The following is a 15,269-nucleotide window of genomic DNA, read 5'->3' as shown; positions in this document are numbered from 1 at the left end:
TCAGGATGACAAAGATCATTGTTAAACTCGATCAGAAATGTATTCATCTCATTATTTGTCTCAAACCTGACTCAATTGAGTGATCTCATTTTGAGGGAGTTTCTTTTCATTGAGAAGTATGTTTATAGCTTGTCTAAGTGACAACTGGCAACATCCTCTTTGTATTTAAAATTACAACCCATTAAAGGCAGGTTTCTGTTTACTCTCCCAAGTATTGGGGCTCTCAAGTTTCTAATTTCTAATGAGAGGCTGAATTATTCATAAAAGAAATTTATCTTTCTTACTCCAATTATTAATCTCTTGATGCTGTTGGTGGTCTCATGGCTCTGCCATAAAAGCTTAATGCATTTTGTATCAGTGGGTCACACCCGCTGGAGATGTCTTTGGCTTGACATGAAGGGGTTAAAAAATAGGACTTGAGATGGTGCCAGACAATTAGGTAATTACAAAACACTTTTGCACATTAAAGTAATCTTGTAAGCATTACGCCTGAAGTCATGGCTACCAGCTCTTGCTTTCTTAATTGTGCACTAGGGTTTTCAATGTCATCATTAAGTTCCAAGATTAAAAAAAAAAAAGATTTCCTATTTTTGAAGCATATGGTGAATTTTTTCTCAGTAACTTTTCTTTACTGGTATAAGAATAATTTTAAAAATAATAATAGCTCCAAATTAATAGTGAGATAGCGGTCAACATTGATGGAGCACTCCCTATGCGCTAGGATTGGTGCTAAGCGCTTTGCAAGTGCTATCTTGTTTCGCTTTCTCAACCACCCTGTGAAGTAGGTACCAATAAACAGTTAAGGCTCACATAGTGCTTCCTATGCTCCAGGGACTCATTTAATATCATTACAATACTCTGAGGTTTGTGCTCTCACATTCATTGAACTAAGAAGCCATCAATTGTAAGGTAGTGTTATGAGCTGAATTGTGTTCTCCTAAAATTCATTATTGAAGTCTTAACCCCCAGTACCTGAAAATAAACTGTATTTGGAAATCAGGTCTTTAAGGAGGTCATTAAGTTAAAAAGAGGTCATTAGCATGAACTCTAATCCAATACGATGAGTGTCCTTATACAAAGAGGGGATCTGGACACAGACAGGACAGAGAGAAAACCATAGCATAGGGAGTAGATGGCGATCTACAAGCCAAGCGGAGAGGCCTCAGAAGAAATCAACCCCAGCAGCATCTTGATCTTTGACAGTTTCCAGAACTATGAGAAAACAAATTGCTGTTATGTAAACTGCTCAGTTTGTGGTACTTTGTTAACGGTGGCCCTGGCAGAGCTTCTCTGGTGGCACAGGTGGTAAAGAATCCTCCTGCAATGTGGGAAACGTGGGTTCAATCTTTGGGTTGGGAAGATCCCCTGGAGAAGGGGATGGCGACCCACTCCTGTCTTCTGGCCTGGAGAATTCCATGGACAGAGGAGCCTGGCAGGCTACAGTCCATCGGGTTGCAAAGAGTCGGACATGACTCTTTCCTTTTCACTTTGGCAAACTAATAGAAGCGTCATGATTTTACATACCGCTAAGAAAACAGCAAATTAAATCATGATCAAGGCTTTGAATTTTTATTTTAAGCATATTAAAAGAATCCTCATTTAGATACAAACTTTCATCAAATAAACTCTTGTGCATATGCAAAAGGGAAGTCATAAGTGAAATATCTTACACAAGGTAAGGTATTCCTAAAACTTCTTCACGTACAGAATATGACTTTTCTATAATACTTTTCTACTCAGGGTCATTAGAGTCTGATTTTCCACACAAAGTTATCTTCTATGCCATCAAGAGGGTTGATGTTACAGCATTTCTTAAAAAAAGGCTCCGCAATCATCTCCAGGATGCTCTTCAAGCCATGGTCATACATCCTGCATGTTTGGATGCTGACATGTTTTTGATCCTGTTGATCTGTTTCATCTCTGTGTACACAATCTTATTTTGATGCTAAATTGTGATGTTAAATGTTTGCACTCAATAATTAGTAACACAATAAATGGAAAGAAGTGGGAATGTAAAGTGGGAAAATAGCCAAGAATGGGGGGAAGTTTTGAAACAGGAGAGAGGAAGGAACGCAGCCCCCCCACCACCACCAAATATAAACAGTCTACCTCACAATTTTACCATTGTCTCCCCTGACATTCATGCATCTTCTGGTTGGCATCAGATCTGCTATCCTTTCCTGTAAGCGGAAAGAGTTACATTCTTGTACCACTGAGGTATGTGGGGTACTCAGGGCTGAAACGACCTGAGTTATCCCAGCCAAACCCAAAGAGGATATCATCAGGAGGAGGGCCAAATCAGAGGGACCTCTGGTCCTGGCCTTGTGTACACAGGGAGCTTCAAACTAAGAATTTGGATTTTTCCCCATTTTAAATATAGAAATGATCCAGGTTTCGCCTGATTTCTGAAAGACCCTGACTGCAAAAATGAAGGTCCAATTTTGTCCATCCTTGCAATAGATATTACTAGAGCAGCTTTGATGACTTCACTATCCAGCAGAGTAGTCAAACTCTGACTTCCCAGGAGAGTAATGCATGGTTGTTTACCTCAGGTAGCCCATTGACCAAGGGGAAAAGACCTATGAACTTGCAATTGCCTTGCTGTAATGAGTAGTTTGGGTTTCCCAGGTTGCTCAGTGGGTAAAGAATCTGCCTGCAGTGCAGGAAACGTGGGTTCGATCTCTGGGTCGGGAAAATTCCCTGAAGGAGGGCATGGCACCGTCCTCCAGTATTCTTGCCTGGAGAATCCCATGGACAGAGGAGCCTGGCAGACTACAGTCCTTGGGGTCACAAAGAGTCAGACACGACTACAGCAAGTGAGCACACACACACACACACACAACAAGTAGTTTGCCGGAGATGTGGAGAGAGGGAAAAAAGGAAATCTTATTTAAGATTTGCGATCTAGTCAGAGAGACAGTTTCATATTTACAGAGTGGAGGGAACAAGCTTTTGGACTGAAGGAAGAATAGGTGATTTGAGCAATTAGTTTGAAAAAACCCCTGACCCCAGAGCTGACTAATTTGACCAAGCTTGTGTGGTAGAAAACATCTAGTAAGTTACCTGGAGTTTCACATTGCCTGGCTGTTAGGTGATAGAGATTGGTAGTGTCTAGAAGACCAAATGTAGTATTTGCTTTTCATCTAAATAATGGGGCACCACTTGGAGGCAAAGGCTTTGACCCGCATTGTGAAGAGCAGGATTATCGCTCACTGTGACCTTGGTAGTGGCCAGCTCGACTTTGGTCTTTGCCTCCATCAGTTGCCACCTCTTGGGATTGTAAATATTGACACTCACCCTTCGAGAAATCAATACCTGCATATTAGCCTCCAATTTCATACATCGATGTGCAGATCTGAGGGCCTCGGGTGAATAGGAGATGACTTCAGCATTTGAGAATGCTGCCTCGGATCTGAAGGCCTGTGGATTCGCATTTCCCCCAGTGAGCCTCGGCTTCATGACATGACTTCTGTTGCTGTTATCTTTCGGCAGTGTATCTGCATGAAGAATTTTGGCAGAACTGTTTTGGAAAGCAGCAGACAAGAAAGCAGGATCTGCTTTCTCAGAGCTCAAAATTAACTTTCTCAAATTCGATAGAGTAAATTCTCCAAAATAATTCATAAAATGAAAAAAGAAAATTAACTCTCCAATCGAACATGTGTTTACAATGGTGATCCCGTGTCTCTTTGCATACATTGAGAGATGGGGTGTCCTGGGAGAGCTTTGCCATCCTCAGTCTCAAGTCAAATGCCAAGTCAATCAGATTAAAAGTAAATGATTCAGATTGTATTATCACAGATATACTTGTAATATATGATCAGTCTGGCTGGTGTACTTTCCTGTAGAAGTGAATGATGTTCTGATGAGAATTGTATCTATACAACTCCCCAAACAACCAGACTTTTGAGTCAACTCTTGTCACTGTGTGGACAAGACTCCTGGGAATGATGGATGGAAGGGGATCTGGTGGTTTTATTCACATGGATACAGATTTGACCTAGATCTGTGCTCTGTTGCATAAACTTGAGTGAGGCACTGTACCAGGTGAGAAACTACCTTACCTCCAGCTCTGTGAGACCGCTGAGGAAAGGTAGGAAGCGCCTAAGGGTATATCCAAAAATAACTGACAAGCCTCTTAGCCTTTACTCTGGGGTTCCAGGATTGTTGTGCCCTCAGGCAAAGTTGGCAGAGGTGTGGCTGGGGTGGGTAGGAGAAAGCACTTCCCCAACATCCCTCTTGGTTTGAAATCCTACAAGAAGATCAGCACTGTCTCTGCAGGAACCCTGAGTGCATCAGCAGTAACAGGACCCAGACCTGAGGTGAAAGATGGCTCCGCTGGGGAAGTTTGCTGGAGCTGTACCTGGGTTCTGACTCACCCAGGTGCTTGGCTCTGATATAATCAGAATTTGCCTTTTTCTTTTAAAGCTGAAGTATAGTTAATTTACAATATTATATTAGTTTCAGGTGTACAGTATAGCAATTCAGTATTTTCGCAGATTATACTCCATTACAGGTTATTGCAAAATAATGGCTATAATTCCCTGTGCTACACAGTATATCCTTGTTGCTTACCTATTCTATATACAGAAGCCAGTATCTGTTAATCCCATACTTCTGTTTTTCCCCCTCCCTCCCGCTTTGGTCACCACGAGTTTGTTTTCTATCTCTGTAAGTCTGTTTTAGAATTTGCCCTCCTTTTAAACTAAGCCCACCTTGCTTTCCACCTCCTCATCCACACATAAGTTAGGATGTTTTGATTTTCAAACATTTTAAATTAAAAGTATCTGTCCATGTTTTCAATATTATAAAAATGATTAAGGCCTCATTGGAGAAACTTCAGAAAATACAAAACCATACAAAGAAAAGAAGTCCCAGAGATCTATAGTCAGCAGGCAAAGGCAACCACTGTTTATATCTTGGCTTTGTGCTACCAGTCTTGTGTATGAGTGTGTACATATATCCCAACTTTAAAGGATATTTTGAAATAAAGTTCACACTCCAACTAAAGCCAAGGTGGGAGACACTCAAGTATCCATATTTGCAGTTAAGACCTAGGGCCACCAGGGTCTGTGCCTGGGCCATGTGATGCCGCTGAGGAGGCCGTTATGGATCTAATTTACAGTTTGGCTACACCAGGCAGCTTGGTGATAAGCACAGCATGTTTGTTTGTCTTTGATGGATGCCAGGTGGCTTGTGGTCAGACAATCTTCCTTCGGCAGCCCCGGCACTTTGAATCCACGGAGCCAGCTTGAGGCCCTCCCCCGGGGCAAAACTTGGCCCACACAATGGGCCCCCACAATAAAAGGACGGTCACGGTGGCAGCGGCACCAGGAAGAGGACAAAGAAGCATGTAGGCAGAGAGGAAAGAGGAAGAAAGCTAGGGAGGGCGCAGGAAACGCAGCCAATGAGGTGCTGGGCCGGGCCGACTGGCTTTTCTGTTGTGTTCCAGGGATTTCTCTGAGAAACCCTGCTTAGGGCACTTTTCATTAGACGACCTGGATTGAGTCTCGGAATGAGTGCAGGTGATGTGCTGAGTTTAGACATTCCCCGCACCCAACCCCGAGAGCTGTCAGCTTGCGAGGCAGTATCCTCTTGGAGGAGGATTTGGTGTGGGCTGCAAAATTAGAAGCAAGAAATAACCACAAATAAGAGAGTGCTAGTGGCCAAACATTTTTCGATCCTGGCATGGGCTGTGAAGGCCATGTGTGTTTATGTCCTTCTCCAGCTGGAGCTGAGAAGAGGCATCTCCAGAATGTTGGCATCCGGATGCCTCGAGAGCAGGGCCTGTGATGGGGTAAAGGCAGGGACGTGTCAGGGAGCGTTTGCTGGAAGGTATTTGAGGCTCTCCTTGAAGCCGGTGAAACATGCTGTATAACCCAGAGTTATCTCTGTACTGGGCCGGGCTAGCCATAGGAGGAAGGGGCTGGAGAACCCCAGGGTTAGTCATTTTTCCTCCTCAGCTTTTGCTGGTTGTGAGACTGGAATGTGACATTGTTTTCTGATAGGGTCATAATTTTAAAAGCTAATCATTTTCTTCTCTTAAAAAAAAAGGTCCCTATCATAAGAGAAAGAAAGTTGCTCAGTCATGTCCTACTCTTTGTGACCCCATGGACTATAGCCCGCCAGACTCTTCTGTCCATGGGATTCTCTAGGCAAGAATACTTAAGTGGGTTGCCATTCCCTTCTCCAGGGGAATCTTCCCAACCCGGGGATCCAACCAAGGTCTTCGCCTGCATTGCCAGGTGAATTTTACTGTCTGAGCCACCCAGGCAGCCATAGAGAGAAATTTGGATGTTATAAATAATTAAATTTTGGTTTTGCTTAAATTTTGGTTTTGCAAAAAAACAAAAGACACCCCAAAAACAAGTTCCCATATCAAAATAGGGGAAATGGGACCAGGTGGTTAGTGGTGAATCCTTTAGAGGGTGACCTGGACTGAGAAATCAAAGGGAGGTTGGGGACTCATGGCCCATTGCTCTAGAGAACTATCCCCCAGTCAGGATGGAATATATTTCATAAAGTTTCCCCAGGATCAAACATTAGACCTGAATGGCAGGTCAGTTCAGACACTGGGTGAGCAAGATACAGGAAGAGTTTAGTCACAGAGCCTAGGGCGGGGGTTCCCGACTTCCTTGAGGGTATGAATTTCTTTTTCAAATTTCAAAATCCTTCAGACACCTACAGGAGAGTGTGAATACCTTCATAGTAAAAAAATTAAAGGTGATTCAAAAATTATTAAACACATTTAAAGGCATATTACTTGGCCAGCAAGCTATATATTAGCATGCGCTTGTGTTCAGTCTCTACAGTCATGACTGGCTCTCTGCAATCCCATGGACTGTAGCCCACCAGTCTCCTCTGCCCATGAGATTTTCCAGGCAAAAATACTGGAGTGGGTTACTATTTTCTTCTCCAAGGGATCTTCCAGACCCAAGATTGAACCCACGTCTCCTGTCTCTTCTGCATTGCAAGTGGATTCTTTGCCCACTGAGCCACCTGGGAAGGCCCATAATAGCATGCAGTTGAAACCAAAGTTGTAAAGGAACTATCATAATCATTGCAATCAGACAAATACTCAACCTTCACCCCTCATGGCTGTTCATCCCAGACTCATTGGGTATTTGAAATGGAGCCACAAGGCTTCCCGTCATGCCCTCAGGACTGTGAGATTCTTGCTGTAGCCCCACAAGATGTCAGCAGTGTGATGATCAGAGTACCTGGTGGCCACTGTCCCAGAGTTAAGTCAGTATTTAAACAGAAAGCCCTACCCAGTGCCCCGGAATATATTCCCCAAAGAGCTTCTGCACTGCACAACTGAAGTGAGGGGGAGCCTCATCCGGTTGGAAAATGAGATTTCCAAGGTCTTCCTGAAACTGTGGGAAAACCTTTCAGTATATCCTGACTTTTGACTCCTGACAGTATATTCTTCACACACACACACACACACACACACACACATACATTTCACATAATTGCCCACAGCCCCATGTATGTGATATATCACAAAAGGAATTAAGTCTTGGGGAAACCCATCCTTGTTCAATCAATCACATGCTGGTACTTGGTCCCCCATATATTGATGCTTGGAGACAAACTGTTTTGGTTAAATATTTGTTCATGGTCTTAGGCTGTATATTGTCACTCTGCTTATTTAATTTATATGCAGAGTACATCATGAGAAATGCTGGGCTGGAAGAAGCACAAGCTGGAATCAAGATTGCCAGGAGAAATATCAATAACCTCAGATATGTAGATGACACCACCCTTATGGCAGAAAGCTAAGAAGAACTAAACAGCCTCTTGATGAAAGTGAAAGAGGAGAGTGAAAAAGTTGGCTTAAAGCTCAACATTCAGAAAATGAAGATCATGGCATTCAGTCCCATCATTTCATGTCAAATAGATGGGAAACAGTGGAAACAGTGGCTGACTTCATTTTGGGGGGCTCCAAAATCACTGCAGATGGTGACCGAAGCCATGAAATTAAAAGATGCTGACTCCTTGGAAGGAAAGTTATAACCAACCTAGACAGCATATTAAAAAGCAGAGACATTACTTTGCCAGCAAATGTCCATCTAGTCAAGGCTATGGTTTTTCCTGTGGTCATGTATGGATGTAAGAGTTGGACTGTGAAGAAAGTTGAGCGCCGAAGAATTGATGCTTTTGAACTGTGGTGTTGGAGAAGACTCTTGAGAGTCCCTTGGACTGCAAGGAAATCCAATCAGTCCATCCTAAAGGAAATCAGTCCCAGGTGTTCATTAGAAGGACTGATTTTTTTTTTTTTGGAAGGATTGATGTTGAAGCTGAAACTTCAATACTTTGGCCACCTGGTGGGAAGAGTTGACTCATTTGAAAAGACCCTGATGCTGGGAAAGATTGAAGGCAGGAGGAGAAGGGGATGGCAGAGGATGAGATGGTTGGATGGCACCACCGACACAATGGACATGTGTTTGAGTAAATTGCAGGAGCTGGTGATAGACAGGGAGGCTTGGCATGCTGCAGTCCATGGAGTCACAAAGAGTCGGACACGACTGAGCAACTGAACTGAACTGAACTGAAATGAACTGAACTGAACTGAGTAATACATTTTCTTTCCAATGTGATCAATTCTTTCAGAATCAGCTTGTAACTTCTGCCTTGAAGCCACAAGTATTCAGTAATGCTTTTGAATAAATATGCATTTTTCTCATCACCAAAGTACCATAAAAAAGTTAGACATGTGTATGTGTCAGACCACTCACTCTGTAAGGTGTAATGCCTTTTTATGTTTACTTTCGGTTTTCAGAAAAATCCTGTAAAATAGGTACCAGGTTTCCCATTTACAGATAAGGCAACTGAGACTGAGAGAGGCAAAGTCACTTGATCAAAGTCTTGCAAAGAACAAGTTGTGGGACTAGGATTCCATTCAGGCCTGGTTAAACCCACGGCCAGTCCTAAGCCAGTTTGCGTTCTTGAATAAGGAAGAATCTCTATTTTTGAAAATAATATTGTACTGTTATTCTCTTTTCTTTGTGTATAGAAGCTTTAAATCTTGAATATTTTTGTGTATTAGGTTGCTGCTGCTGCCGCTAAGTCACTTCAGTTGTGTCCGACTCTGTGTGACCCCAGAGATGGCAGCCCACCAGGCTCCCCCGTCCCTAGGATTCTCCAGGCAAGAATACTGGAGTGAGTTGCCATTTCCTTCTCCAATGCATGAAAATGAAAAGAGAAAGTGAAGTTGCTCAGTAGTCTCCGACTCTTAGCAACCCCATGGACTGCAGCCCACCAGGCTCCTCCGTCCATGGGATTGCCTTCTCCAGTATTAGGCTGAGTGTGTGAAATTGCTGATATTTGGCCATTTCCAGCCTGTGGTTCAATCTTGTAGTTTCCTTCCTTGTATGAAGGAAAGAAGAAAGAAAGGAAAAAACAAAACATGGAAAAATAGAGAGCAGTAGAAAGACCAAAGAGCAGAGAGGAAAGAAAGAAAGAAGGAAAAGAAGGGCCCTTCCTTGGTGGTCCAGTGGTTAAGACTCTGCATTTCCAATGCAGGGGGCACAGGTTTGATCCCTGGTCTGGGAGCTAAGATCCCACATGCCTTGTGGCCAGAACACCAAAACATAAAACAGAAGCAATACTGTGACAAATTCAATAAAGACTTTAAAACTGGTCCACATCAAAAAAATAAAAAAAAAAAAAAAAGAAGAAGAAGAAGGTATGAAAAGTTATTAGATTAGACTAGCAAAACTCTGTAACTTTCCTAAATCGTGCTGCCCCTCAGCCTCTTCCCCCACAAGCTTGGCTTTCACTGTCCAGAGCCTTTGATCAGCATTTCTACAGTCACCAGACTACCAAGTAATCAACAGAGACCAACTGTATCATATTGTCTTTCATTCTTTACTTTTTTTTAAAACAAGAATTGTGCAGATTTCTAGCCACCACCCCGAGGGGGCGAGAAGAAAGAAAAGATCAGCACAACAAAGCCTTGCATTTATAGATGCCTATAAATACAACTTTCCTGGGGGGAAAAGACTGGACCAAAACAAAGTGCCCGCAATGTATGAATTTATAAAAATGTAAAGTTAGCACACATTGGAGTTTCAGATGAGAAACATGACCTCAACGTCAAAAGAAGCGAGATGAGAAAATAAAAAATGAAAGAAACCTTTTTTTATTAAATAATTAGCTTGGAGAGGATACGAAGTGTTTTCTAAATGAAACCATTGATAGGAGGAAATAAAAACATTTGAACAATTTGATGAACACATATGAATAACAAATGACAAAGCCAGTGAGCGGTTGAAGCCCTCAAATTGAAGTCTTTAAAGGACAAATGTTCTTACCCCCTAATGTTATCTCAGAATCTAAATATGTTCAGCAAGAGCTGGTAGGAGAGAAATGTTCTCTAAAATGATGATTACGATATAGCTATTACCCCTCACCATCAGCATGAAGAATCTCATTTGGCTCTAGCCCAATGTGATATGAAAGAAAGAGGACTTTCTTTTCTTATAGATGTTAGCGATTAAACTGGATCAGAATGGCAAGTCCAGGAACCAGAGCCTCCTGTTTTCTTTAGAAACATCCTCCCAGATGGCACTCCCTTGGATGGCATTGCATCTTTGGCTCTCTTCAGCTGCCCACAGAGGAGGACAATGGTGAGACCGGCCCAGGGCACAATGCTGGTTACCTCTGTGCCAAGGCCCATTATTAAAAGCCTCTTTGTAAGGAGGGAGTTGCCAGAAGACATCTTCTTGTTGCACATGGCCGCTTTTTTGATCTTTGGAATTCTCCAAAAGGAAATGGCCTGAAAAGATCTAGGGTATGACATTATTGCAATTACTACTATTATTTAAGGCTTTCTTAAGTATCCTAGGGATGCTGTCACAAAGTATCACAAACTGGATACCACAAACAAAGTCACGGACAAGGTGGCTCTAATAACAGAAAGTGGTTTTCTCAAAGTTCTGGAGGCTAGAAGTTCAAGATCAGGTGTGTGCAGTGTCGGTTCTCTCTGAAAGCTCTCTCCTTGGTTTGGAGATGACTGTTTCTCCTTGTGCCCTGGTACAGTCCTTCCTCCATGCCCACACATCCCTGGTGCCTCTTTTTGTGTCCAAATTTCTTCTTCTTGTAAGGACCCTACTCAGTGTGGATTGGGTCCCTCCCTATTTTAACTTAATTGTTTCTTTAAAGATCCTGTCTCCAAATACAGTCTCATCTCATCTCAAGGTACTTGAACATAAATTTTGGAGAGGCACAATTTAACCCATCATAAAAACCTCTGAGGCTATTTTTGAACTATAATTCCACTATTTTGTTCTTAAGTGAACTTTGTCCAGTTTGAGAATGGTCTACCTGTGTCTATGCAATAAAGAATGTGGAGTTGGATATTTGTGTCCACTTTGCTTTGCTTTTAAGGGTCTGCTCTTTTTCTTCCTTTACATTTTCAGTCTCTCCATTGTCTTTATGTTTTAAATATGTCTCTGGTAGCATGCTTTACATATGTCTCTGGTCTTTCCTGGTGGCTCAGCAGTAAAGAATACACCCGACAGGCAGGAGACCTGGGTTCCATCCCTGGGTTGGGAAGATCCTCAGGAGAAGTAAATGGCAAACCACTCCAGTATTCTTGCCTGGGAAATTCCATGGACAGAAGAATCTGGTGGGTTACAGTCCATGGGATCTCAAAGAGTCAGACACAATTTAGCGACTAAATAGCAAGGAGTTGATAGCATAGAGTTGAAGTTTTAAAAACCTCTAATCTGAAGATCTGTGCACATTCAGTGTAGGGTCGCATCTCCTTACTTTATTGTGACATTGATTTATTTGGTCATATGGATCACTCCATTAGTCATCTCAGGCTGTTACAATGTGGTAATATGCAACTTTTAAATCCCATTCTGTATTTCCCACATTCTTCATCTTATATCATAAGTTCATTGTTGTTGCTGTTGTTCAGTCATGTCTGACTCTTTGTGACCCCATGGAGTGCAGCACTCCAGGCCTCCCTGTCCTTCACTATCTCCCAGAGTTTGCTCAAACTCATGTCCAGTGAGTTGGTGATGCCATCCAACCGTCTCATCCTCTGTTGTCCCCTTCTCCTCCTGCCTTCCATCTTTCCCAGCATCAGGGTCTTTTCAAATGAGTCAGTTCTTCACATTGGGTAGCCAAAGTATTGGAGTTTCAGCATCAGCATCAGTCCTTTCAATGAATATTCAGGACTGATTTCATTTAGGATGGACTGGTTGGATCTCCTTGCAGTCCAAGGGACTTTAAAGAGTCTTCTCCAGCACCGCAGTTTGAAGGCATCAGTTCTTTGGCACTCAACCTTTTCTATTGCCAGCTTTCATATCTGTACGTGACTACTAGAAAAACCACAGCTTTGACTAGATAGACCTTTGTAGGCAAAGCAATGTCTCTGCTTTTTAATACACTGTCTAGGTTTGTTACTGCTGTTCTTCCAAGTAACTGACATCTTTCAATTTCATGGCTACAGTCACCATTTGTAGTGATTTTGGAGCCCAAGAAAATAAAGTCTGTCACTGTTTCCACTGTTGCCCCATCTATCTGCCATGAAGTGATGGGACCAGATGCCATGATCTTTGTTTTTTGAATGTTGAGTTTTAAGTCAGCTTTTTCACTCTCCTCTCACTTTCATCAAGAGGCTGTTTAGCTAATCTTTGCTTTCTGCCATAAGGGTGGTGTCATCTGCATATCTGAGGTTATTGATATTTCTCCCAGCAATCTTGATTCCAACTTGTGCTTCATCCAGCCCAGCGTTTCTCATTATCTACTCTTCATATAAGTTAAATAAGCAGGGTGACAATATACAGCCTTGACGTACTCCTTTTCCTATTTGGAACCAATCTGTTGTTCCATGTCCAGTTCTTATTTGTTTCTTGACCTGTATACAAATTTCACGAGAGACAGATAAGGTGGTCTGGTATTCCCATCTCTTTAAGAATTATCCACAATTTGTTGTGATCCACACAGTCAAAGACTTTAGCATAGTCAATGAAGCAGAGGTAAATGTTTTTCTGGAATTTTGTAGCTTTTTCTATGATCCAACCGATGTTGGCAATTTGATCTCTGGTCCCTCTGCCTTTTCTAAATTCAGCTTGTACGTCTGGATGTTCTTGGTTCATGTACTGTTGAAACCTAGCTTGAAGGATTTTGAGCATGACCTTGTTGGTATATGGAATGAATGCAATTGTGCGGTAATTTGAGCATTCTTTGATATTGCCCTTCTTTGGGATTGGAATGGAAGCTGACCTTTTCCAGTCCTGTGGCCACTGCTGAGTTTTCCAAATTTGCTAGAATATTGAGTGCAGCATTTTCACAACATCATCTTTTAAGATTTGAAATAGCTCAGCTGGAATTTCATCACCTCCACTAGCTTTGTTCATGTGATGCTTCCAAAGCCCTACTTGACTTTGCACTACAGGATGTCTGGCTCTAGGTGAGTGATCACACCATCATGGTTATCCAGATCATTAAGATCTTTTTTGTATAGTTCTTCCATGTATTCTTGCCACCTCTTCTTAATTTTTCACTTCTGTTAGGTCCATACCATTTCTGTCCTTTATTGTGCCTATCTTTGCATGAAATATTCCCTTGGTGCTTCTAATTTTGTTGAACAGATCTCTAGTCTTTCCCATTCTTTTGTTTTCCTGTGTCTTTGCATTGTTCCTTAAAAAAGCTTTCTTATCTCTCCCCCTGTTCTCTGGAACTCTGCATTCAAATGGACATATCTTTCCTTTTCTCCTTTACCTTTCACTTCTCTTCTTTTCTCAGCTATTTGTAAGGCCTCCTCTGACAACTATTTTGCCTTTTTGCATTTCTTTATTGGGGATGGTTTTGATCACCACCTCCTGTACAATGTTACGAACCTCCATCCATAGTTTGCCTTTCAAGTTAGCATAGGCAAGTTTTGGTCAATATTTGGCCACTCTGTAACACGGATTATCATCTTTCTATATATGTTAGCCTCCACTAACGTTTCCTAGGCACCCGCTTCACACTCTGAAAGCCAGTACTATATACTGCTAATCTGAGGTTGTTGTATTCGTTTATTTGTGGTGATAGCAGCGGTTTATTTCTGGGCATTAACTTCGGTATCACTCACCTAAGGCTAAATTACGCTATAGTAACCAGCAACTCCAAAATCCAGGCGGCTTTAATGTGGGTTTATTTCCATTCATATCACATGTACACATCAGCTTTTGCTCTTCGTTCCTGGCCCCAGTCCCTTTCCGAAGCATTGCTAAGGATAGAGCAGAAGAAAAAGAGACGGTAGAACTTCATGATGGTTTTGAAAACTTCTGCTCAGAAGGTGACATATTTCATTTCCACTGACAGTTTATTGGCTAAACAAGTCACCTGGCCAAGCCTGATATCACCAGTATTTAAATAAAACCCTCCCAAAGGAGATCACACCTGATGTCAGGAGGGGAGGAAATACATAATCCCCCCAGGAGGAGGGGCGCCCCATATGTGGAAGTAAAATGCAATGTGTTGCACCTCCATCACTGTAGCCTCAAAGGCTGAGAAATGGTCATGCGGTCAGATGCGAATTAAAGTCTCATTAGTGTATAAGAAAAGGACAATGGGTATCAGGGGCATCCGGCAGTCTTCTTCAGTGACTGCTGTGCATATTTTAACACATTAGTCAATATCTTTACCTTTCCTCCTAAGCAATGTAAGACCTCCAAACACCATGACCCTTTTCACTTTCTCTATAATTTAAATACTCCCACATTAATTATTTTAGTTATACCTTTTATTTAATCCCATAATTTACACATTAATTTAGTTGCTTATCCAGTCAAATTATATTTAGACTTACGCAGTATTTACTAATATCTGAAATTTTTCCTTGAAACGAATCTTTTAGAATTTTCTTGGGCAAAGATCTGTTGGGGGTAAAACTCTCAATTTTTGTTTGTCTAAAAAGAGTATTTTGTCTTCATTATTGAGAGATATTTTTGCTTTCTTTGAAAGTCTACACTAGCGGCACTTTTTCTTTCAGCATATTGCATAATTTATTCCTGTCTTTTGTCTTTTATTACTACTGTTGAAAAGTTCACCAGCTGTCTAACTGTCACCACTTTGGAAGTGCCTTTTATTTTCTGGCTGCCTTTTAGATCTTCTTTTGGCTTTAGACGGTCTACAGTTTTACTAGAATATGCCTAGGTATGAGTTTTCTTTTATTCTTCTTGGAACTTTTTGGGTTTCCTGGATCTGAGGTTTGTACTCTTCCAACAAATGTTTATGGAAAATTCTGGGTTTTTTTCCCCCTT

At 41.8% G+C, this 15,269-nt stretch overlaps 1 non-coding gene across 1 annotated transcript; it reads left to right on the top strand.

The window, feature by feature from the left end:
- The first annotated feature begins 9,482 nt into the window (after window positions 1-9,482).
- On the top strand, window positions 9,483-9,555 carry TRNAG-UCC (transfer RNA glycine (anticodon UCC)). The gene has a single exon. It is a non-coding gene; the product is annotated as a tRNA-Gly (tRNA).
- The last annotated feature ends 5,714 nt before the right edge of the window (window positions 9,556-15,269 follow it).

This window comes from Bubalus kerabau, chromosome 7 (genome assembly GCF_029407905.1).
Source record: "Bubalus kerabau isolate K-KA32 ecotype Philippines breed swamp buffalo chromosome 7, PCC_UOA_SB_1v2, whole genome shotgun sequence".
Taxonomy (NCBI): Eukaryota; Metazoa; Chordata; class Mammalia; order Artiodactyla; family Bovidae; genus Bubalus; species Bubalus kerabau.
The sequence above is the reverse complement of the archived record's forward strand: the minus strand, read 5'-3'. Positions and strand labels throughout refer to the sequence as shown.